This window comes from Gorilla gorilla, chromosome 4 (genome assembly GCF_029281585.2).
Source record: "Gorilla gorilla gorilla isolate KB3781 chromosome 4, NHGRI_mGorGor1-v2.1_pri, whole genome shotgun sequence".
NCBI lineage: Eukaryota > Metazoa > Chordata > Mammalia > Primates > Hominidae > Gorilla > Gorilla gorilla.
The window spans coordinates 102088858-102113609 of NC_073228.2; the positions used below are offsets into that span (position 1 = coordinate 102088858).

The 24752-nt window shown below is 35.9% G+C and overlaps 2 long non-coding RNA genes across 2 annotated transcripts in view; both read left to right on the top strand.

Annotated features, from left to right (window-relative positions):
* LOC115934553 (uncharacterized) overlaps positions 1 to 4028 on the top strand; it is an 82176-nt gene extending 78148 nt beyond the window's left edge. The window contains exon 3 of the long non-coding RNA XR_004070320.3: positions 2687 to 4028. This is a non-coding gene — a long non-coding RNA (uncharacterized lncRNA). The remainder of the gene's footprint in view (positions 1 to 2686) is intronic.
* LOC129533599 (uncharacterized) overlaps positions 1 to 24752 on the top strand; it is a 762991-nt gene that overhangs the window by 692891 nt on the left and 45348 nt on the right. The window lies entirely within an intron of this gene.

Genomic DNA, 24752 nt, shown 5'->3' on the forward strand with positions numbered 1-24752 from the left:
AGTTCCTAATCTGAGTGCAGAGCCAGTTGCAAATGTGTTTTCAGTCAAATATAATTACTAAAGAACACAAACATAACGTTTGCCATCCAAGACCTCTGCAACTTGAAACCCCAGATTAACTTGCACTGAAGGCCTTTTGAGTGAAGATCAGTCTGGAAAGATTTTTCAGGAAAGATGGTGTAGCTAACCAGATAGAGGAATCTGACTCCAGATCTAGTGGGCAGCCCCTCTTATTCACAGGCATTAGCCACAGCAATTACATGTTTTCCTCATTGATATGACAGAGGTGAGCCAAGACATAGAGGAGGGTATTATCCCTATCTTCACTATAATATCAGTGTTGTGTTTAATATTCGGAGACAAAGGATTAGCTTCGTTTTCAGGGAGAGATTTATAGAATAATGAGCTAAATCTGTGTTTAATAAGGTTTTTGTTCTTTTGTGTTCACTGTAATGTGGAAGTAATTTCAGTCTTTCTGCACAGAGGTCCCGACTGACTCCCATCACAGTATCGGCAGAGCTCCAGCTACACAGTGGAATACATCATCTCTGGTTGCACATGGCTGGCAGCCTCTGAAGATTGGGTTTAAACTGATGGGGCAGGTCTTTCTCATTCAGTAATGCCTGATACAAGTGGCCTTTATTATATCAATAGCTTACCAATCTCCATTACTTTGAACTCTTTCCAGAAATTCTCCAAGTTTTGTACCCTACTTTATGGCACTAATACATTATGCACAGAAAAAATGTCCATATTATAACAATTAGTATGTTTATATATGCACATGCCAAAGTTAAACTAGGAACAAGTACATATTGAAATATATGTATGTGTGTGTATATACATACACATGTATGTGTGTGTGTATATGTATGCACACACATAGTGGCAATAAGGTGCTGGACAAAGATGAAGATCTTGGTGCATCCTAATGTTGAATTTTGTAGAATTTTTAAATATGGGAATTACTAAAAGGATCATCTTTAATAATTTAGAAGTTTCATAAAATTGTATTGCAGATTCTGTGCTCTGCCTTGCATGTCAGGTGATCCGAGATCTTGCCCAAGTCAAATATAGGTCCTATGACATTGGGCAAGTCATTTAAACTCTCTAAGCCTTCCTTTCTGCTGGGTAAAGTGAAGTTGAGCTAGCTAATCTCCAAGCTGCCTACCAGGTCCAAAGGGCTGTGGTCACAACCAAAGGGATCCATTAATGAAATTCCCTTACAGAGAGGTTCCCAAGTTAGTGACAGAACTGTAACGCTATTGAAAGTTCTACTTAACACGGCAGAACCCAAGAGTGAAACTGAATCATATAAAAATTCACACTTACTTGAGAGCTCCTAATCTGTCAACATTTATCTGGTTTCACAGATGCTTTCTTTTTCTCTGATACAAAACTATTTATATTCAAGATACATGGCATAAAAACTGTTTCTAAATACATCTTTCTAAAGCCTCAATAGCTTATTTGTTTCACTTACCTTTTTCTGCATAAAAAAGTACTCCAAATCTCTGCTCCCAAGTCTGAGGGTCAGAAATGTGGAGAGTAGCTCACCTCTGCCTCATAGAGTCAGGTGGGGTCAGTTGGGGTGACTCATACACCTGTGGATTGGCTAAAATGGTTTGCTTGGGGCCTATTATGGGCTGAATGTTTGTGTCTCTTCAAAATTTGTATGTTGAAATCATATCCCATTGTGATGGAATTTGGAGGCAGGGCCCCTGGGAGTATGAACTGAGAAGTGGGCCCTCACCAGACACTGAAACTGTCAGCAGTTTGATCTTGGACTTCTCAGTCTCCAGAATTGTGAGAAATTAATGTTTGTTTTATAATCTACCCAGTGTAAGGTCTTTCATTATAGTAGCCTGAACTGACAAAGGCAGGGTCATATGTGTGACCTCAGTTTGTGCTGTTGGCTACAGTCTGTCACTCCCCTGTCCTTGGATAATGGCTGTGATGGTGGGAAGAGCCACAAAGATTTCTCTCACATATGTGGCGACTCAGGCTTGTCCACGTGCCCTTCTCACCCTGTGAAGCTAGGGTGGGCTTTGTCTCAGAGGAGTTGGATTTCTTACCTGGTGACTGCCATTCAAGAAGGAGGAAATGGAAGCCTCCAATCCTCTGAAAGACTAGGCTGGAACGGGCATAATGTCACTTCCATATTTTATTGGCTCAGCCAGATTTGGCAAGTACACAAATGATCTCCATCTCTGGGTGGTAGGAATGGTCAAGAATTTGTAACCATCTTTAACCTGCCACAGTAACCACTCCTGATTTGGTTACTTCCCTAGAGGCAGAAGAATTGTTTGGGTTTTGTCATCTATGTGGATACCTTCTCCATTTTAGTTACTGGCAAGTTTAAATGACCAGATTTTTTTCCAAAGGGATATTAAACCAGGATGAGGGTATAACTAATATTCAGAAATTCAACACAGGCCTCACTTGTAAAATGCCTTCAACAGTTCAATATAGGCACCAGAGGGTACAGTGCTTTTTGCATTAGAAGCACATACTTTGACTCTCAGTTGGAGACAATCTCACTTGAAAAAACTGTACAGCCTCACTGACGATGGATAAAGAATTAATTCTGTAAAAAAAAAAAAAAGTATATGAGTTTGCTAGAGCTGCCATAAAAAAGGTATCACAGACTCGGTGGCTTAACTAACAGAAATTTATTTTCTCACAGTTCTGGAGGCTAACCATCCAAGATCAAGATGTCAGCAGGATTGGTTTCTGAGGGCCTTGAGGAAGAATCTGTTCCAGGACTTTCCCTTTGGCTTGCCATTGGCCATATTCTCTCCGTGTCTTCTCATGTCTTCCCTCTGTATTTGTTTCCAAATTTCCTCTTCTTATAAGGACAGTAGTCATATTGGAAAAAAGACCACCCTAATAACCTCATTTTAACTTTATTACCTCTTTAAAGACCTTATCTCCAAATACCATCACATTCTGAACTATTAAAGATTAATGCGTCAATATATGAATTTTGTGAGGGGCAGGGAGACAGAATACAACCAACCCACAACACCCAGATACATAGCGAAATCTTCTTCTAAGCCCCCTGTGCCTGTGTCCACCACTTCATCCCCCAATTAGCTATATTTGAAAAAGTAAGAGGGAAAGAACAGTTGGAGGGGGGAAGAAAGAGAGAAAGAAGACAGACAACTTAGATTATGTGCCCTAGATGTTGGCCTTACAAAACGGGAGCAAATCTTAACCAATCATTGTAGCAAAACCTTTTGTTTATGAAGGAAGTTCCTTTTGTTTCTTTTCAGTCCACTCTACCTGCTAATTAAAATCAATAATATGAGATGCCGTGCTATCTTTCCTACCTGAGCCACTTATACTGTATTGTCAGGTTTGGTTTATTTCATTTTCTGAGCTTATTTGCCAGTTAATCATTTGTTTTTATATTACAAAGTGGCTCATCTCTGCCTCATTACACACTGAAAGTAATGCCTGACAAGCGATTGTCCAACGCTCACCAAACCGTGCTTGTGCAGGTTGGCAAAGGATGCTCTCAGCATAGACAGGCTGACTTACACACAGCCAGCCTGCCTTTCCTGTCTCACTATCAGATCTGTTCATAGGTCCTGACACAGGGGAAAAAAATCAGAATGATATATAGAATTAAAGGATAATGGAACTGGAATAATGTTGAGCATCTTAATTAGAGACTTTGGGCAGGATATAATCATACATGTGAGTTGAATACGTAATTAGAAGAATATTAGAATCTTTGAAAAAGAAGGAAGCGTTAGTATTCTTTAGTTAGCAAAATGCACTGTTTTATAGAATGTAAAACAGCACCAAAGAAGACAAAGTTTTATAAAATGACTTTCCCAAGGTTTACTCATTTCTTCATATAAGAGAACGTGCTTCCAATGTACTGCGAAGATCTATAGCATTATTTACTTATGTAAAAGAAAACATTTTTCATTAATTATTTTGCCCATCTTCTGAGTCCTCCTGTATTTCATATTGTACCAAGGTCTATCAATAAATTGATAAGCTCAGTGCAAACAGAATAAATGTGCTTTTAAGACGTTGTATGTGCTGCATCATGAAGCTATTGCTGTAACATCAATGGGACATTCAATTTGATTTTTTTTCTTTAGTGAAAATGGATATTCACTACTGACATTCACATTTTATACCTTAAGTCATTGATGGTAAACAATACATAGCTGCTAAAAAGTTGCCTGAGATGAAGGGTAGAGTATGAAACTAGCTGGTTAAAGTGAAGATTGAGCCCATGACTCATAACCTCAGCTTTGTAGAACTGCCTTAAAATTGGACTTTGGTCCAAGGTGCTTGAATATAGTTCTGGTTTTAATTTTCTAAGTGGCATTACTCTCTAATCCAAGAAATAATTTACAATCAATACAACTTTTAGAATCCAAAAAATCTTAAGTATAAGGCAATTACAGGTGAATTAGAAAACAAAATTTACTGGTAGAAAATAGTTACTATAAAATTTAATTTTATTATTCAATAAACAACATGGCTAATAAGCCCAAGTGTTAAAAAGCCAGTGAGAGATAAATATATTTTTGACAAGCAGCTTTTCAATACGAGACTAAGAACTGAAACTCACTATGAGAATGGGTGGGATTGATAAACCTTGTAAATAATTTCAGAGCAGGCTAGGGACAGCTTGACACCCTGAAAACCTTGTAAAATTAATCTTTCATGACAATATTTGAAGACTGCCATCACTGTCATCCCTTCAACAAATATTCACTGAGCTGTGACAAGCACAGTGCTTGGGGCTGTGAATAGCACAGTGGTATATAACAGAGACTATGACATCAGGAAGTTCATGGTTGGTGTCACTTATTTAACAAGCATTTATTGAGCACTACCTATGTGATAGGCACCTTGCTAAATATACCCTGGGGATTAAATAGAACATATGACATAGTCCTTGTGCTCAAGATTTACCTAACCACTCCACGTACTGATTTATGGAAATTCTGAAACTAGGTTTGTTATTTACCCAAAAAAGACACTAGCTAACTAATTGATAGAGAAATTTTCTGCAATATTATCTCTCAGCCTTCAGGCAACTGCATCTTTTTTGCTACCTCACCTCTATATTCTTAACTGCTCTGCTCTGGTTTTTGTAAGCGGTGTTCCTTGTGTGGCCTGTATTTTGGAACCTCTGCTCATGTAATGGTGTTTGCCACAAAGTTGAACTAATTCTTCTATATTTTGACCACACAGTTTTCTTAGATACCTTTTGTACCTGGTTCTCAATTTCCCCTTGCTTTGACCCTTCATGTGTATATCCTGTAACTGCTGTTACAGATATCTGGTATCTGATAAAGTCCTTTTTCAGAAAGCCTAATTCTGGTGTTTTACTTTGTTGCATTTCTATATGAGAAATATTTATTGTCTAATCTACTTGAAAACTGATGAAAATCTCTATTTAACATTTATTTTTAATTCTGATGCACTAAAATCCAAATGTTATTCAGTTTTTAACATAATGAAAGAAGAGAAACTTGCATATTAAAACAGAGACATTCATCTAATTAGTCTTACTAATAAAATTCCTAGGTAGTTTGAAAAATAAAGATTTGAGAAGATACTTTGCTTTGACATTGTTGAATTCAAAGTCACCCAGAAAGAAAATTTGACATAATAAAATTTTTTGTCTTTTCAAAAAATTGCCCACTGAGAAACAAAAAGAAAATTCTAAGCCCCCAGATGACTGAACCAACCCTCTCATTGTCAAGGGGAACCTCATGGAAACCTTGGAAGCTGAGTTCATGACCATGATGGGATGGGGGATCAAATATGCGTTATATCCCCACTCCCTTGCTAACTGTCATTAGGCTTTCTTCCCTCAGGGCTAGACAGAAACCAGCTCTTTCAAAAGTCTTGCCAGGTACAGAACAAAGACAAAACGAGATTCGTCCTTCCTTCATCCCTCCCTGAGATGTCCACTTCCTCTATTTCCTTTTCTTCAAATGTTCACTTTATCTTACGTAAAAAGTAGATTTACCAAACACCAACTTAAGTCTCACCAGTATGTTTTTATTCCTTTCACTGCTGCCCTCCTCCCCACTTTTTAAATAAAATATACAAATACTAAACCTCTGGAGAACCTCTTTGGACAAAACAGCCACATGTGCCTGTGACTTGAGTTTTTCCCGGGTGCACCCTCAGGCTGGCTCAATAAACCTTGATGATTTAAGATTTATTATGCCTCAGTTACTCATTTTGGTTGTCACGACCATATTTTAGGCTGTTGTTTCTTACTCACTGGAATACTCCTTCATTCCCAGAAATCCTGAAAATTCTTCCAAACATATAAGTTTAATGAGTATTTTAATACTAATTATCTACATAGGGTATTATGAGTACATGTTTTTCCATATCACCCTTTGGCTTACCTTATTACAGCAGCAACAGTGTTTTGCTTATTTTAGTTGCAGTTAGAAGGGTTTCTTCTAATCAGATTACATTTTCGTTTGACAAATTTATGAAAAGAAGCCTTAAAAATACTTGCCAGGAGAATCTGATAATTTATGTCAAAATTACATCAGCTGATTTTTAAAAATTTTTGTTTCCATGCTTTTGGGAATATAGTTGGTTTTTGGTTACATGGATAAGTTCTTTAGTGGTGATTTCTGAGATTTTAGTGCACCCGTTGCCTGAACAGTGTACACCATACCCAATATGTAGTTTTTTTATCCCTCATACCCCCGACATTCCCCCTGAGTCCCCAAAGTCCTTTACATTAATTATTCTTATGCCTTTGCATTCTCATAGTTGAGTTCCCACTTATAAGTGAGAACATTTATTTGGTTTTCCATTCCTGAGTTACTTTGAGTAGCTACCCAGTAGTAGGATTGCTGGATTAAATGGTCGTTCTACTTTCAGTTTTTTAAGGAATCTCAATACTGTTTTTCACAGTGGTTATACTAATGTGCCCTGCTCTTCTGTATTTACAGTAAGAGTTGTTAAAGCAAACTAAATATGGCCCGAGAAGGACACCATACTTCTATATTTGAGTCCTTGTGGATGAACTGCAATCTAACATAATAAGTAGATAATATTGAAAATTTAATTTAGGAGTATGTGCCTGTAACAGTGGCTGAGTCTTGGCCAATCTCGACAGCCATACTTCAACCAGTCATGCACTGCTGAATGCTCAAACTGTGTTCAAATAAGGCAAATGCCAAGCTGTAGCCAATCCATCTGTTTTTGTACTTCACTTCCAATTTCTGTACATCACTTTGCTTTTCTTGTCTATAAATTTGTTCTGTCCACAAGGTACCCCTGGAGTCTCTCTGAATCTGCTGTGATTCTGGAGGCTGCCTGATTTGTGAATTGTTTTTTTTTTATTATTATACTTTAAGTTTTAGGGTACATGTGCACAATGTACAGGTTAGTTACATATGTATACGTGTGCCATGTTGGTGTGCTGCACCCATTAACTCATCATTTAACATTAGGTATATCTCCTAATGCTATCCCTCCCCCCTCCCCCCACCCCACAACAGGCCCCGGTGTGTGATGTTCTCCTTCCTGTGTCCATGTGATCTCATTGTTCAACTCGTACCTATGAGTGAGAACATGCGGTGTTTGGTTTTTTGTCCTTGCGATAGTTTACTGAGAATGATGATTTCCATCTTCATCCATGTCCCTACAAAGGACATGAACTCATCATTTTTATGGCTGCATAGTATTCCATGGTGTATATGTGCCACATTTTCTTAATCCAGTCTATCATTGTTGGACATTTGGGTTGCTTCCAAATCTTTGCTATTGTGAATAGTGCCACAATAAACATACGTGTGCATGTGTCTTTATAGCAACATGATTTATAGTCCTTTGGGTATATACCCAGTAATGGGATGGCTGGGTCAAATGATATTTCTAGTTCTAGATCCCTGAGGAATCGCCACACTGACTTCCACAATGTTTGAACTAGTTTACAGTCCCACCAACAGTGTAAAAGTGTTCCTATTTCTCCACATCCTCTCCAGCACCTGTTGTTTCCTGACTTTTGAATGATCGCCATTCTAACTGGTGTGAGATGATATCTCATTGTGGTTTTGATTTGCATTTCTCTGATGGCCAGTGACGATGAGCATTTTTTCATGTGTCTTTTGGCTGCATAAATGTCTTCTTTTGAGAAGTGTCTGTTCATATCCTTTGCCCACTTTTTGATGGGGTTGTTTGTTGTTTTCTTGTAAATTTTTTGGAGTTCATCGTAGATTCTGGATATTAGCCCTTTATCAGATGAGTAGATTGCAAAAATTTTCTCCCATTCTGTAGGTTGCCTGTTCACTCTGATGGTAGTTTCTTTTGCTGTGCAGAAGCTCTTTAGTTTAATTAGATCCCATTTGTCAATTTTGGCTTTTGTTGCCATTGCTTTTTGTGTTTTAGACATGGAGTCCTTGCCCATGCCTATGTCCTGAATGGTATTGCCTATGTTTTCATCTAGGGTTTTTATGGTTTTAGGTCTAACACGTAAGTCTTTAATACATCTTGAATTAATTTTTGTATAAGGTGTAAGGAAGGGATCCAGTTTCAGTTTTCTACATATGGCTAGCCAGTTTTCCCAGCACTGTTTATCAAATAGGGAATCCTTTCCCCATTTCTTGTTTTTGTCAGGTTTGTCAAAGATCAGATAGTTGTAGATATGCAGCATTATTTCTGAGGGCTCTGTTCTGTTACATTGGTCTATATTTGTTCAATTCAACTCCCTTAAATTTAATTCAGCTGAAGTTTTTCTTTTAACAGAGTTAAAAAATCAAAATCGAGTTAACTGTTAGAGTTGTGTTTCTGATTACCTTAAAGGGCTTGGTTGAGAGATTTTAACAAAATTGTGCAGAGATATCTCGTCTACTTGGTCACTCACAGAGCCTGGATTTATCAAATTTTGTTTGTTTAAGATTTGTATTTGTTAAACAAAATAAATTCCCTCGGTTCAGTTTTAAAGATTAATGAAACCAGTTGAAAAAAGAGAAACATTAGCTAGGAAATGATTCCTTTGACATATGTGGTATTGAATTGTCAATATAATGGCTTTCCACCATGTCCTCCCTGACTTTACCTTTTCCTAATTAATCAATCCATTTTTTTAAATGTACAGATATAAGGAATTTTAATTTTGGGTAATGACAGCAAAGAAGTATATTTGTCTGCTAGGACTGCAATTTTGATGTCTGTTTCAGTCTTTTAATCTGGATTCAAGCCCACACCTTAGCATTGTGGAATAATTACCTGAGATAATCCATAGAAAGCAGTAGGTGCAGCAGTGATCACAGTAAAGCAGCGCTCTTTAAAATATTTAATTACATAAAACTTGTACAGGAAAGGGAAGTGAAATAATCCCCTTCCCACCCTGCCTGGCCAAAAAAAAAAAAAAACCAACAATAATAAGGGCTTAAAACTATTTGTTAATTGAACAAATGTTAGTTATTATTAGATATTCTTTGGTAGAAAAACATAATTCTCTATTTTAAATTTTAAATAGTGGTAATAGGCACCACATGTGCATTGCTTATTGTGTTTCAAGAACTCGGTTATAGACATATATCATCACCTCAGTTAACATTCGATGAGTGCTCCAGATTGTTTCCCCACTCTACACAACAACATCTTGGAAGAACCAGCCTGTCAGAATAAATTCATCTTTAACAGTACCTGAGGTGATTCAATAGTATATACATATATACACACACTAATATATGTTCATATAATATGTACACAAATATATGCATATGTAGATATATGTGTACATATTATATATGTGTATATGTTCTATATGTATATAATATATACAAATATGTTCATTTATGTACATATATACATATATTATTGAATATATACAGACATATTTGTTTATATACAAATATTGTAAAATATATATACAATATTCAATTGTTCCAGAATATGTGACCATCTTTAGGTCTAAGAAAAACAAAATGTTCTAAAATTTGAATTATAAAAAATGCCTCTGAATGCCATAGAAGAATAGCAAATGTATATATTACAAAAATTTCAAATGAAGAATAAATAATGCAATTGTAGATATTCCTCCTGGTGATAACTGTTAGCTCATGATGACTTGACATGAAAATCTTCCTACTGGAATGTGAGTCAGAGATCTTGGGAATAGTGGTTTCTGAAGTCTAGGCCTGTTCAACAAAGACAACTTTGCCCTAAGAGAGATTTGTCCTTTTCTCTCGATTCCTGGGAGATAACTTCTAAGCCCTTGGTATGTCCTACCTAATAAGAGTGTCTGTTTACCTGGGAGCACTGGGACATGCCAGATAGTCTATGCTAACAATGTGATTTATGATAGGGGACCTTGAATCATGTGATATCAACTTGACCTGGGGGAAGCTGGAGACTAAGATCAGACATGCGGGTGGTCAACTATATTTGGATAACTGAGTCCCACCATAGTGTCTAAACGCCAAGGCTTGAGTAAGCATCTCTGGCTGGCAATACTCTGTGTTTATAGTCACACATAATTTCTAGATAAACTTGTGCTCTCTGCTCAACTCCACTAGGAGAAGACAATGGGAAACTCCTTGTCAGAAACTCTCCTGTATCCTCTTCTGTATGCCTCTTCTTTGGCTAATACATTGAATTTGTATTCTTTTATCGTAGTAAACCATGTCTGTAAGGAAGACTGCTTTAAGTGAGTTATGTGAGTTCTTGTAGTGAACTGTCAGACCCAAGATGGTTGGGCAGACTTCTGAATCTTCAGTTGGTGCTAACAGTGAGGGCAGGTGAGGGAAGTCTTGGGGATGCCCAGACTTCTAGTTGGTATCAAAAGTAACTGGTTTGGGGAACCTCCAAGCTTGTAGTTGATATCAGAAGTGATAGAGGTCTTGAGGACTCCTGAACTTTGTAGGACCCCAGCAAAGTAAATACAAATATTATAACAAATTTCAATGTGTAAAAACTTCTTAGGTTGGTGGTATAGTATAATTGAAAAACCATGGACTGTGAACCCAAAGTGGGGGTCAAATTCTGGATCGGTCACATAGTAGCTGTAAATCGAATATTGTCATTACATGGCAGTGGCTTTTGAATTTTGAAGGCCAAAGTGCAAATTCATACTCCATCACTACAAGTTATTTTATCTCTTTGTATTATCTCATTTGTAAAATGTATACTGATTACCTTAAAATACATTTTGATAATTATACAAGCCAATAATTGCAAAATTCCTTATATATAAGGAGCACGATGAAATGATAAATTTAGTGACTATACTATTCAGCAATTGTGTATCATTTTGTTATTTCTAAGCAGAACAGTGTGCAAGAAGATATCTTGAATCACCCAAGAGGTGCCAGAGCTCCCATGTGCTTTCAGAGTTAGCAGGGGACTATCTGTTCATGCAACTAATACTTAGTGTGTCTACTCTACCAGCTATTGTTTTAGGTTCCACAGTAAAAAAGAGATAAATATATGTGCCTTCTAATGGGAAAAGAGAGAAAAACATCAGATAGAAAGATAAATAGATACGTATAAAAAATATATGGCGTATTAATGATAAGTGCTAATAACACAAATAAAGCAGGTAGGGGTGATAGGGAGTATGGAGGTAAGGTAACAATGTTAACTAGAGGGACCAAGGAAAGGCTACACTGGAAAACTGACATTTTGTTAAACACTGAAAGGGGGAGAAGAAAAATTTTCTACAATTTTCTTTTAGAAAAAAAAAGAGAGAAAATTCAAAGAATCTTGGATGAGAATGAGCCTGGCATGTATAAAGAAGAGCTGTAATGTAATGAGTTTATATACCTCACAGTTCCAACTCCCCATTTGGAAAGTTAATTTCAAGAAAATATCACTAAAACTTCTTTGAAGTATAAGGAAAAAATGCTTTTGGAGAACTCAGAGCCTTGCATGCCCACTATTCACTTATTAAATCAATTTCATGTGTAGATTAACTTGTCTAAAGCATAAGGACGTTTTTATATAATTATATACGCCCAAGGTATTTGAAAAGAGTTTTCTAATGACAAGTAAGATTCTGGGCTGTTCTGTTGAAAAAAGTAATCATGCTAAGTTTTACTAGGCATACTGAATTGAAAACATTTTCAGGTTTTTATCCTGTGTTGGAAATTCACACAATTAGTGTGTTTATGGCCTTTGTTTTACAAACACCTTTTCCCTCTCTCTGCCTGAATGCATTATTTTTCTTTTATTTTTATCTGCTGCTTCATTCCAAATTTATTTTCTGGAAGAAATAATGTGCTATTTAATTTTTCATCACAAAAGAAAAATGTATTTCCAATTTTTTAAAGTTAAAAATTGTGTATGGAATAGTCCCTTCTAGTAGGTGATGATTATCTATATGCCCAGAAGCCAATTATAATTTTTTTCCAAAATCATATATTGGTTTTGAATTGAAACAAGAACACATTTATGAAAAATGGCTTTTTTTAAAAGAGAATTGACAATGCATAGTGTACAGGCGCATAGGAGTAAATTGAACCCTATGTACATTATTTAAAGTCTTCAATCAGCTGTCCCAGACTTGGTAAGGAATTGCTATTCACTTGAGTATATTATGCTGTCAGGGCCTCCTTTTGCATTAACACACCAATGAGTCAGTTGCATCAAATTCATCCAAAGTGCACGAGAAATTATAATCCCCATGACATTTAGGTAATTTAGTGTGTTAAAAGAAGAACTCAAGCCTTTATAAGAAAGATGATTACTTTGTATTGTGTTGGTAAGAGATCATAGATTGTTCTTCTATGCCAAATTTATTTTTTATATTGTTGCTTTCTTGAAGAATAATTCCAAGCATATTTTTGTAGTAAATGAGGAGCAAGCCAATTAAGCCTCCCATGCTTGCAACTCAAACAGCAATCTGGATTGCTATAATGGAGAGAGACTCAATATGAATTAAAAGCAGAGAGGGTATTATGGAGAAAGGGTCAGGCCTTTTGAATTGCAGAGAATAACAAGTATGCTTATGGGAAAATTGTTCATTGCAAATCCTTCCTTAAAATAATTTTAAAGTAAGATTTATACATTTTTATTTCCACTTTTAAACTGGCTAGCTTTACTTCCTTTATATGTTCGATTTTAGTACATGAAGAGATGTAAATTTAATAATTAACTCTCATCACTTTCTAGCTTTTAACCAAAACTAATAATATATATTTTTTTTCTACAAGAGAGAGAAAATATGTTGTTCAAAACTAAAGATAAATCATTTAATTGATTCTCCATATTTTTCTTTCTGTCTTACTTTTCCAGAAGTTACATGAGACATGTTATTATTTTGTTCTGATTGTAAAGAGCATGTTTTGATATAACCTAATAGTTGTACTCAGCATTATTGCAGTAAGACTTATACAATACCTTGTCCATTTTATCCTTTTCATTAAAGTAGGTACATGCACTGTGTAGCTTATTACTTTCAACATTTAGGGGATGCAGGATACTTACTTTCTAATAAAACAAAATTATAGTTTTATAGTGACATAAAACAGAATTTGAAGAATTCTAAAATACTCTAAATATAGAGTATTTTTAAATTTTATGTTTCTGTTACTCAAAGCGTGTAAATACCATAGTTTTCACCCAAGGGTGGCTTGATTTGTTTTGACACCAATACCTAAGGTCTACTTATTTTCATTTAAATACTGAAGATAGATTTAGTTAAATAACTATGGTATTAAACAAAATAAACAGGTAAGATTTTCTAGTTGTGGTTGGAATTGGGACTCAAGTGTCTTGAAATTTGACATTATCGGCCCAGCGTGGTGGCTCACACCTGTAATCCTAACACTTTGGGAGGCCAAGTTGGGCGGATTGCCTGAGCTCAGGAGTTTGAGACCAGCCTGGGCAACATGGTGAAACCCTGTCTCTACCAAAATACAAAAAAAAAAAAAAAAAAATGCCAGGCGTGGTGGCGTGCACCTGTACATATCCCAGCTACTCGGAAAGCTGAGGCAGTAGAATTGCTTGAACCCGGGAGGCGGAGGTTGCAGTGAGCCGAGATGGTGCCACTGCATTCCAGCCTGGCAACAGAGCGAGACTCCATCCCAAAAAACAAACAAAAAAAACAAAAACGAATTTGACCTTACCAAATTTATTATATTGTTGCTCAGTACTTTACTAGAAATAGATTGTCATCAGGCTATTTTGAAGAAAGAACACTGTTTGCAAAAACAATATGAGATTGTCTTTGATAAGTGAGTGGAAACCAAAGATCCTAATTATTATTGTGATACATGATAAAACTGTTTCTCTGTGAACCTTGGAGACCATCTGTACAAAGATTCCATTTTCCAGATAGCAAAAAAATAAGGAATTCTCAATTTATTGAGGAAAAAATTTGGTCATGGCCATGGATTTACTTTTCACATATATGGCTCAATGTGGCTCCATCCTCACTTTTAAGCATCATCTGCTACAATGCTTTTTTTTTCTCAATACTCTTCTCTCTATTCTGCACCCACATGCTCCTTCTCTGTTCCAATGTATACCAAAACTATATATATGCCGCTTATTTGGCTTGGGGTAGTCTTCCCTACTTTTCTTTCCCAAACAAAACTCCCTTTCGGTCACCTTCTCTGAGATCACTTAACACTTGGTAGATGCCTATAAATATTTAATAATTCTTATTCAGGCTTTGTTAAAAGTATATACCTTTTCTTCATTTTCATTCTTCTCCCTATCTTGTTCCTCTTCATTTATGGTCATCCAGCAGAGTTTTAGATAGCTAATATGTTCAATAGTGCTAATATAAGTAAACTAAAAATGACTAGTCTCTTTAATAATAAATCAATGTGCTTAACTATACCACTCTGGAATTCTGAAGCTTCTTTCAAGTCTTTTACTCGTATAGAATCTGCTCTGATTATTATTTGTATGTGATATGCAAATCATGACTTTGATCAAATGCAAAATTATTTGAACTCACACAGAAATTCCAGATTAAATCAAGAAAATTGCTCTGCATATGATCCAAGGGCTCCTTTTTTGTTTTGACATGAAAATATATATAGAGGCACAGAGAAGCTATGGGCTAACCAACCCTCAAGTGCCTTAATAACTAGGTCCATGGATGATACACTGGGTTGAATGTTGCCGCTGCAAAATTTCATGTGGATGTGAAACCTGTGAATGTGACTTATTTGAAATAGGTTCTTTGCATATATAATCAAATAAGAATAAGGTCATACTGGATTTGTGTGATCTTTAAATCCTTTATGATTAGTGTCCTTATAATAGAAAGAGAGACATTTGGAAACAGGGAAATAGACCCACAGCAGATCTGTCCATGGGAAGATAGATGCATGGATTGGAGTGATACATCTACAGCTAGGTAATGCCAAATGTTGCTAGCAGTCATCAGAAGCTATAAGATGCAAGAAGGGATTCTACCTTGGAGCCTTTAGAGGGAGCGTGGCTTTGCTGACACCTTGATTTCAGACTTCCAGTCTTCAGAACCATGAAACAGTAGATTTCTGGGGTTGTTTCTTGAGACAGGTTCTTGCTCTGTTGCCCAGGCTGGAATAAAGTAATAGGATCATGGCTCACTGCAACCTCAATCTCCCAGGCTCAAATGATCCTCTCACCTCAGTCTCCTGAGTAGTTGCAACTACAGGTACACACCATCACATCTGGCTAATTTCTGTCTCTCTACTATATATATATATATATAGTAGTCTCTCTACTATATATATATATATATATAGTAGTCTCTCTACTATATATATATATATATAGTAGTCTCTCTACTATATATATATATATATAGTAGTCTCTCTACTATATATATATATATATAGTAGTCTCTCTACTATATATATATATAGTAGTCTCTCTACTATATATATATAGTAGTCTCTCTACTATATATATATAGTAGTCTCTCTACTATATATATATAGTAGTCTCTCTACTATATATATATATAGTAGTCTCTCTACTATATATATATATAGTAGTCTCTCTACTATATATATATATAGTAGTCTCTCTACTATATATATATATAGTAGTCTCTCTACTATATATATATATAGTAGTCTCTCTACTATATATATATAGTAGTCTCTCTACTATATATATATATAGTAGTCTCTCTACTATATATATATATATGGTAGTCTCTCTACTATATATATAGTAGTCTCTCTACTATATATATATATAGTAGTCTCTCTACTATATATATATATAGTAGTCTCTCTACTATATATATATATAGTAGTCTCTCTACTATATATATATATAGTAGTCTCTCTACTATATATATATAGTAGTCTCTCTACTATATATATATATAGTAGTCTCTCTACTATATATATATATAGTAGTCTCTCTACTATATATATATATAGTAGTCTCTCTACTATATATATATATATAGTAGTCTCTCTACTATATATATATATATATAGTAGTCTCTCTACTATATATATATATATAGTAGTCTCTCTACTATATATATACTATACTATATATATTAAGATTATCAGATGGTTGGAACTATCTAACATGGATACTGAATGGTAGTTTGAGGGACTCCTTTTAAGTAGGGTTTGGACTTCAGTGTATTATTTTTATGATGCTTTTTTTGGTTTCTCAGAAGTGCTCCAGTAAGTTTTGGTTGCTAGAGAGTAACTTTTATAAAAATATTATACTGGTATATTATAGATTAATTTCAAGGTTTTTACTTTAGGGACATAACATCATTTTGAAAGAGCTTGCCTGTGGCTCTCAGAACACCGGGGCACAGCAATAAACTTTTACCAAGAAATTATGTCTTCTGGCAGATAGACCAAAACTTGGAACCTCTGAGATATTATCATTTTCAGTCTCTGACCTTGCTTGATACATTTAATGGCTTGGTGTTAGAGTTTCTCAATCTGAACTTTAGATCAAAGTAATAATGATCTTTTCCATCTAAGTTGAGACATATTTGTAGAGTACATGCAACTTGCCAACAGGAAATCACTACATACACAACAATTTATTGTTAGTTTTATGGCCGATTCAGATCTCAAAGGAATTGAAGTCATTGCCATTTGAAGGTTGTCCAGTTCATTTCTTAGACAGATGACTGACCCAATACAATAGTCACACAGTCCCTGAACAATTACACTCAAACTCTGCCTTGGCTATCACTGAAGAAAAACATGATTGTTCAATCAATGTGGCTATACAATTGACCTGCCTTTCTTCCCTAAGCAGTTAGGAACTGTGAGAACATGATGAAGAAAAGTTAGCCCTGTTCTTTTAAATATATTTTTTTCTATTTTGAGGTGAGAGGATTAAAAATTGCTTAGGTTTATTCTTAAGTGTTCATAAGAAATACTGCCATTTAATTCAAAATTTACTGAGTATCTCATGATAATAAAGTGAGAATCTGCTGAGTGTTAATGAGTGGTACTAAGTGTTTATAATAGTGTGGATTTCAAAACAATTGTTTATGTTTGGTGAAATGAAAAAAGCTACATAGAGAAGATGACATTCAACTAGGTCTTGAAAACAGAATTTCAACAGTAAAGATAAGGAGGAAAGAAACCCTTCCTCATGAGAAAACAAGGTGAATCAAAGCATTCAAATGGAAATATAGTAGGTACATTTGAGAAAAACTGAGTAGTTTGATTTCGCTGGAGCACATAAGCGGAGAAAGAAACCAGATATAAGAGAAAGAGAGTGACCACAGTGAGATGCCTTTATTATTATAATTTGAATGTTATGTCATGAATGGGGAGCCTGGACTTGAGATAATCTGATTTTCCCGAATTAAAGAAAAAGTAATCTTTCAATGATGTCTGCATAGAGACATCATGACCTAATATCCCCCCAAAATTAATCATAAAATTAGACAAAATAGGGTCAGTTTAAATAAAAGACTAGAGTTTAATTTACTCACAGTTCCACAGGCTGTACAGGCAACATGGCTGAGGAGGTTCCAGGAAACTTGCAATCATGACAGAAGGTGAAGGAGAAGCCAGTGTGACAATGAACTAATACAGAAAGTTGGTACCAGAGAAATGGGACATTACTATAAAGATACCTGAAAATATGAAAGCAACTTGGGAACAGGGTTGGAACAATTTGGAAGGCTCAGAAAAAGAAAAGACGATGAGGAAAAGTTTGAAACTTCCTAGACACTTGTTGAATGGTTGTAACCAAAATGCTGATAGTGATATGGGCAAGGAAGTCCAGACTGAGGTGGTCTCAGATGGAGATGAGGAATGTACTGGGAGCTGGAGTAAAGGTCACTCTGTCTATGCTTTAGCAAAGAGACTGGCAGCATTTTGCCCCTGCCCAAGAGATCTGTGGAACTTTGAACTTCAGAATGATAATTTAAGGTATCTGGCAGAAGAAATTTCTAAGCAGCAAAACATTTAAGATTTGACCTGGCTGCTTCTAAAAACCTACACTCATCTGCATAAACAAAAAAATGACCTAAAACTGGAACTTATATTTAAAAGGAAAGCAGAGCATAAAAGTTTAGAAAATTTCCAGCCTGACCATGTGGTAGAAAATAAAAACCCATTTTTCTGTGGAGGAATTCAAGCCAGCTACAGAAATGTACATAAGTAAAGAGAAGCTGAATGTTAATAACCAAGATGATGGGAAAGTGCCTCCAAGGCATTGCAGAGACCTTTGCAGCAGGCCCTCCCATCTTAGGCCTGGAAGCCCAGGAGGAAAAACTGGTTTTCATGGGCCAGGCCCAGGGCCCTGCTGCTCTGTACAGTCTCAGGACATGGTATCCTGCATCCCAGCCACTCCAGGTTTAACTGTGACTAAAAGGGCCTCAAATATGTCTGAGTCCACTGGTCCAGAGAGTGCAAGCCACAAGCCTCGGCAGCTTCCACATAGTGTTAAGCCTGCAGGTGGGCAGAGGGCCAGAGTTGAGGCTTGGGAGCCTCTGCCTAGATTTCAGAGGATGTATGGAAATACCTGGATGTCTAGACAGAAAACTGCTACAGAGGTGGAGCCTTCATGGAGAACCTCTGCTAGGAAAGTGTGGAAAAGAAATATTGGATTGGAGCCCCACACAGAGTTCCCCACTGGGGCACTACCTAGTGGAACTGTGAGAAGACGGCCACCATCTTCCAGATCTTGGTATGGTGGATCCACTGACAGCTTGCAGCATGCACCAGGAAAAGCCACAGGTACTCAATGCCAGCCCAGGAAAGCAGCCAAGGGGGCTGTGCCCTACAAAGCCACAGGGGCAGAGCCTTGAGAGACTACCTCTTGCATCAGCATGTCCTAGATGTGAGACATGGAGTCAAAGGAGATTATTTTGGAGCTTTAAGACTTAATGACTGCCCTGCTGGGTTTTGGACTTGGTATGGGGCCTGTAACCCTTTTGTTTTGGTTAATTTTTCTCTTTTGAAATGGGAGCATTTACCGAATGTCTGTACCACCATTGTATCTTGGAAGTAACTAACTTGATTTTGATATTATAGATTCATAGGCAGAAGGGATTGGCCTTGTCTCAGATGAGATTTTGGACTTGGAATTTGAGTTAATGCTAGAATGAGTTAACACTTTGGGATACTGTTGGAAAGATATGACTGTGTTTTGAAATATGAGAACGACATGAGATTTGGGAGGGCCTGGGGTGGAATGATGTGGTTTGGCTCTGTGTGCCCACACAAATCTCATGCTGAATTGTAATCCTCAGTGTCGGAGGAGGAGTCTGGTGGGAGGTGATTGGCTGATGGGGACGGACTTCTCCCTTGCTGTTCTCATGATAGCGAGTGAGTTCTAATGAGATCTGGCTGTTTAAAAATGTGCAACACTTCCCCATTTTCTCTATTCCTCCTGCTCCCACCATGTAAGATGTGCTGGCTTCCCCTTTACCTTCCTCCATGGTTATAAGTTTCCTGAGGCTTCCCCAGTCATGACTCCTTGTACAGCCTACATAACTGTGAGTCTATTAAACCTCTGTTCTTTATAAATGACCCAGCCTGAGGTAGTTCTTTATGGCATTGTGAGAATGGACTAATACAAATTTTCTTCAATAAAAACCTTTGAGTGGAATTACAGGGTAATATGATAACTTTATTATTAACATTTTGAGGAGCTACTGAACTACTTTCCACAGTGACTGCACTATTTGACAATTTTGCCAGTGGTATATGATGGTTCCAATTTCTCCACATCCTCTCCAACACTTGTCTTTTTTATTTTAGCCATTTGAGTGAGTGTGGGGTTATACCTTACTGGGGTTTTCATTTTTAGTGTTTCCATAATGACGAGTGATGCTGGTTGGACATTTTTAATACGTTTGTTAGCCATCCATATATCTTCTCTGAAGACACTTCTACTCAGATTTTTTTTGCCTATTATTAAATTGTGTTATTGTCTCTTTTATTATTGGGTTATATATTTTGGATACAAGTTCCTTATCAAATATTCAATATTACATGAAATTGTATTTTTTCTTTCATTGATGTGTTTTTTAGTGTGATATCTAAGAACTCAATGAGAAACCCAAGGTTATGAAGATTTTCCCCCAAAGTTTTTGTGGAAGAGTTTTATATTATAGTTTTAGCTCTTCCTTTTAGATCTTTGATCAATTTTGATTTTATATATGGTATGAAGTAACAGTCCAAGTTAATTTTTTGCTTGTGGATATCCACTTGACCCAGCACAATGTATTGAAAGACTACTCTTTTTCCATTAAATTGTCTTTTTACCCCTGTCAAAAGTCAATTGATCAGAAATGTAAGAAAATACTTCTTGACTGTCAGTTCTATTTCTTTGATCTCTATGTCTGTCCTTAGGCTAGTAGCACAATATCTGGATCATTGTCATTTTTAAGTAGGTTTTGAAATCAGAAAGTGTGGATCCTCTTACTTTGTTCTCCTTGAACATTGTTTTGGATTTTTCTGGGTCCCCTGCAATTACATATGAATTTCAGGAGCAGCTTGGAAATTTCTGCAAAAAAGCCAGCTAGGATTTTGTAAAGGATCCTATTTTATTGATATATCAATTTTAGAAGTGTTGCTATCTTAATATTCAGTGTTACAATCTATAAACATGAGGTGTCTTTCCATTTATTTACATCTTTCTTTAATTTCTTCTTCTTCAACAGTGCTTTGTAGTTTTGTGGATGCACACTTTGTGCTTCTTTTGCTAAATTTATGTCTAAATATTTTGTTCTTTTTGTTGTGATTATAAATTGATTTTTTCTTTTTAATTTCATTTTTGTGTTGTCCATTATTACTATATTGATATGCAATTGCTTTTGTATGTTAATTATTTTTTCTTTACTTTTTTTTTTTTTTTTTTTGAGACAGAGTGTCACTCTATTGCACAGGCTAGAATGCAGGGACACAAGCATAGCTCACTGCAGCCTTGACCTGCTGGGATCAAGCAAACTTCCTACCTCAGCCTCTTGAGTAGCTGGGACCACAGGTGTGTGCCACCCTGCCCAGGTCATTCTTTGTTTATTGTAGAGATGGGGATTTCCCTGTGTAGCCCAGACTGGTCTCAAATTCCTGGGCCCAGGCGATCCTCTCACCTCAGTCTTCCAAAGTGCTGGGATTACAGGTGTGAGACACTGCACCCAGCTATACGTTAATTTTGTATTTCACAACTTTGATGAACTTACTCATTTCAGCAGTTTTTCTTTTGCATATTCCTTATGATTTTATATATACAAGATCATGTTATTTGAAAATGGAGGTAGTTTTACTTATTTCTTTCCTATCTGGATGTGTTTTTTTATTTTATTTTATTTTATTTTTTTGAGACAGAGTCTGGCTCTGTCGCCCAGGCTGGAGTGCAGTGGCGCGATCTCGGCTCGTGGAAAGCTCCGCCTCCCAGGTTCACGCCATTCTCCTGCCTCAGCATCCTGAGTAGCTGGGATTACAGGCGCCCACCATCACGCCCGGCTAATTTTTTGTATTTTTAGTATTTTTAACCAGGATGGTCTCGATCTCCTGACCTCGTGATACACCCGCCTCGGCCTCCCAAAGCGCTGGGATTACAGGCATGAGCCACCGCATCCGGCCCCCATCTGGATGTGTTTTATTTCTTTTTCTTGTCTAACTGCCCTGGCTATAACCTTCAATATTGTTGAATAGAAGTGATGAGTGTAGACATTTTTATCTTATTCCTAATATTAGGGTAAAGTTTTCAGTCTTTCACCATTAATTTTAATGTTAATTGTGGTTGTTTGAGGATGTCCTTTATCAGGTAGAAGAAGCTTCATTGTATTCCTACTGTATATTTTATCATGAACGGATGTTGGGTTTTGTCAAATATTGTTTCTGCATCTACTGAGAAAATTATGAGTTTTTATCTTTTATTCTATGAATATGGTGTATTACATTGATTTATTTTTTAGATATTAAATCAACCTTGTATTCCTATCCTTGATCCATTGTACAATGATTCTTTATATGTTTCTGGATTCAGTTTGCTAGCTTTTGTTGAGGATTTTTGTATCCATATTTGTAAGATATTTTCATCTGCATTTTTTTCTTGTAATACCTTGGCTAGCTTTGGTGTCCAGGTAACACTGGGCTCATAATATAATGAGCTGAGCAAAGTATTTCCTCTTCTCTCTTTTGGAAGGCTTCGTGAAGGATAATTTATTCTACTTTAAAAATATGATGGTCAGATGCAGTGGCTCACGCCTGTAATCCCAGCAATTTGGGAGGCTGAGGCGGGTGGATCACCTGAGGTTGGGAGTTCGAGACCAGCCTGACCAACATGGAGAAACCCCCATCTCTACTAAAAAGTACAAAATTAGCTGGGCATGGTGGTGCATGCCTGTAATCCCAGTTACTCGGGAGGCTGAGGCAGGAGAATTGCTTGAACCTGGGAGGCGGAGGTTGTGGTGAGCTGAGATTGCACCATTGCATTCCAGCCTGGGCAACAAGAGCGAAACTCCATCTCAAAAAAAAAAAAAAAGGAAAAAATACATACACCATATAATTTATGGTAACTTTTCAATTTAAACAGACTTAAATACCAAATATGTAAAATCTGGGGTCTGCACCGCCCGTTCCTAGAGAAATATTTTATGCAAAATATCCATGCATCACTCTTGTGGTGTAAGTTTTCTTTAAGTTCTTTAAATTTAATTTTAAAAATATCAAATTCTTAATATAGATTTTAATTATGCTAGGCACTTGCTATTTAGAACAACATTATTGAAATATGAAGCAAATATTGTCACTTAAAAAAAATCACTCTCCTAGATCTTGACTAAAGATACAGCTTACAAGAAGATGTTAACTCTCACTCTTTTTGGGCACACTGAGCAGCTCCAGCATTCACCTAAAAAGTAACATTTTATAATTTATCATCAGTATATGTTTGTTTTTACTTTTGCATACAATAAAGTGAAAGAAGTAGAACAAAAAAGGGAGACAGACACAAAAACAGAGACTGAGATAGAGATATTGACAGACATAGACATTCAATATTATTTTAGTTAATTGTGAGAGGCCACCGTGGAAAATAATCGCAAACTACATGCAGAGGAATTGCAGAATATACTGCAGAGTTCCTTTTACTTTCCTTTAATTTGAGGCTTTTGGACCTATGTGGATGATTTGAAAGTCAAGAGAGGCAGAGTGTGTGTTAGATTAGTTTATAGTGAGCCAACATTATATTGTAGTCATTGGGAGTATAATTATTTTAAAAGAAATGGGCTGAAGTTTCCCCTCCCACTTTCTGCACATTGCAGGCAGCTGTTAATAAACCCCCAAGTTGATTACATTGGTGAAAAAACAAGGAAGTTTATTTATAGTTGCAGTTCACACTGTTTTGCTGTTAGACTTGCAATTCATAAAAAGTCAGTAATTGGTCACCGTGATTTGTAGCACTTGTATTTTTCCTTATCCTAATCTGTAGTCCGTGTTCATACATGTCCTAATTATCCTATTCTACAGTGAGTGATTTTAAATAGCTTTTACCACCTACTTACCAGAAAGGAATAATAAGATGATTAATGACAACATGTATAAAACATTTTGAATGCAGAAAAAGAGAAATATTTAAAAGTAAAATAATGGACTATTATAGGGAGCATTCTTATTTCTATGTCTATAGAAATACATTTATTTTGGCATAATACATGAATCCACACTTTAAAGACACTTTATTTTACAAATATGTATCCTCTATATGAATGAAAAAAGCATTATTCTTCAATTAATTTCTTTTGAAATATAATTTTTTATTCTATCATAGTTGCATTTATAGAATAACATTAGAATAAATCTAAAAAGTGAAGATAAAATTCTTTAAATTCACATGATCATTGTTAGTCAATAAACATATTTCTAATTGATAAATCTTATATATACATAGTAGTCTACTATTCAATAATTAGTAAATAAATTGATAACAATACATGTAGAATTTTTTTTTACCTTGTAGTATTATTATATCACACATATTTAAATCTTTCCTATTTTTTCTCTTTTAATTATGTACTAAAGCTTTCTATAGTTTCTACATTTCTACTCCATTATTTAATAACTACATAATGTTCCATGGCTAACATAACCAATTTCTATTGTTAAGTACATACATAGATTGCCTTTCTTTATTCTATTTACAACCCGTGATGAGTATTCTGACAATTGTATTCATTGTATAACTTCAGGAAACATTGTCAGAACCAAAACTACCAAGTCCTTTGATTCTGACAATACATTTTTTAAGAAAATAATACATACTGGCAATATCCCTTTCAGAAAGATATTACCAATTTACATCCCCACTATAAGTGTATTAATGTTCCCATCTCC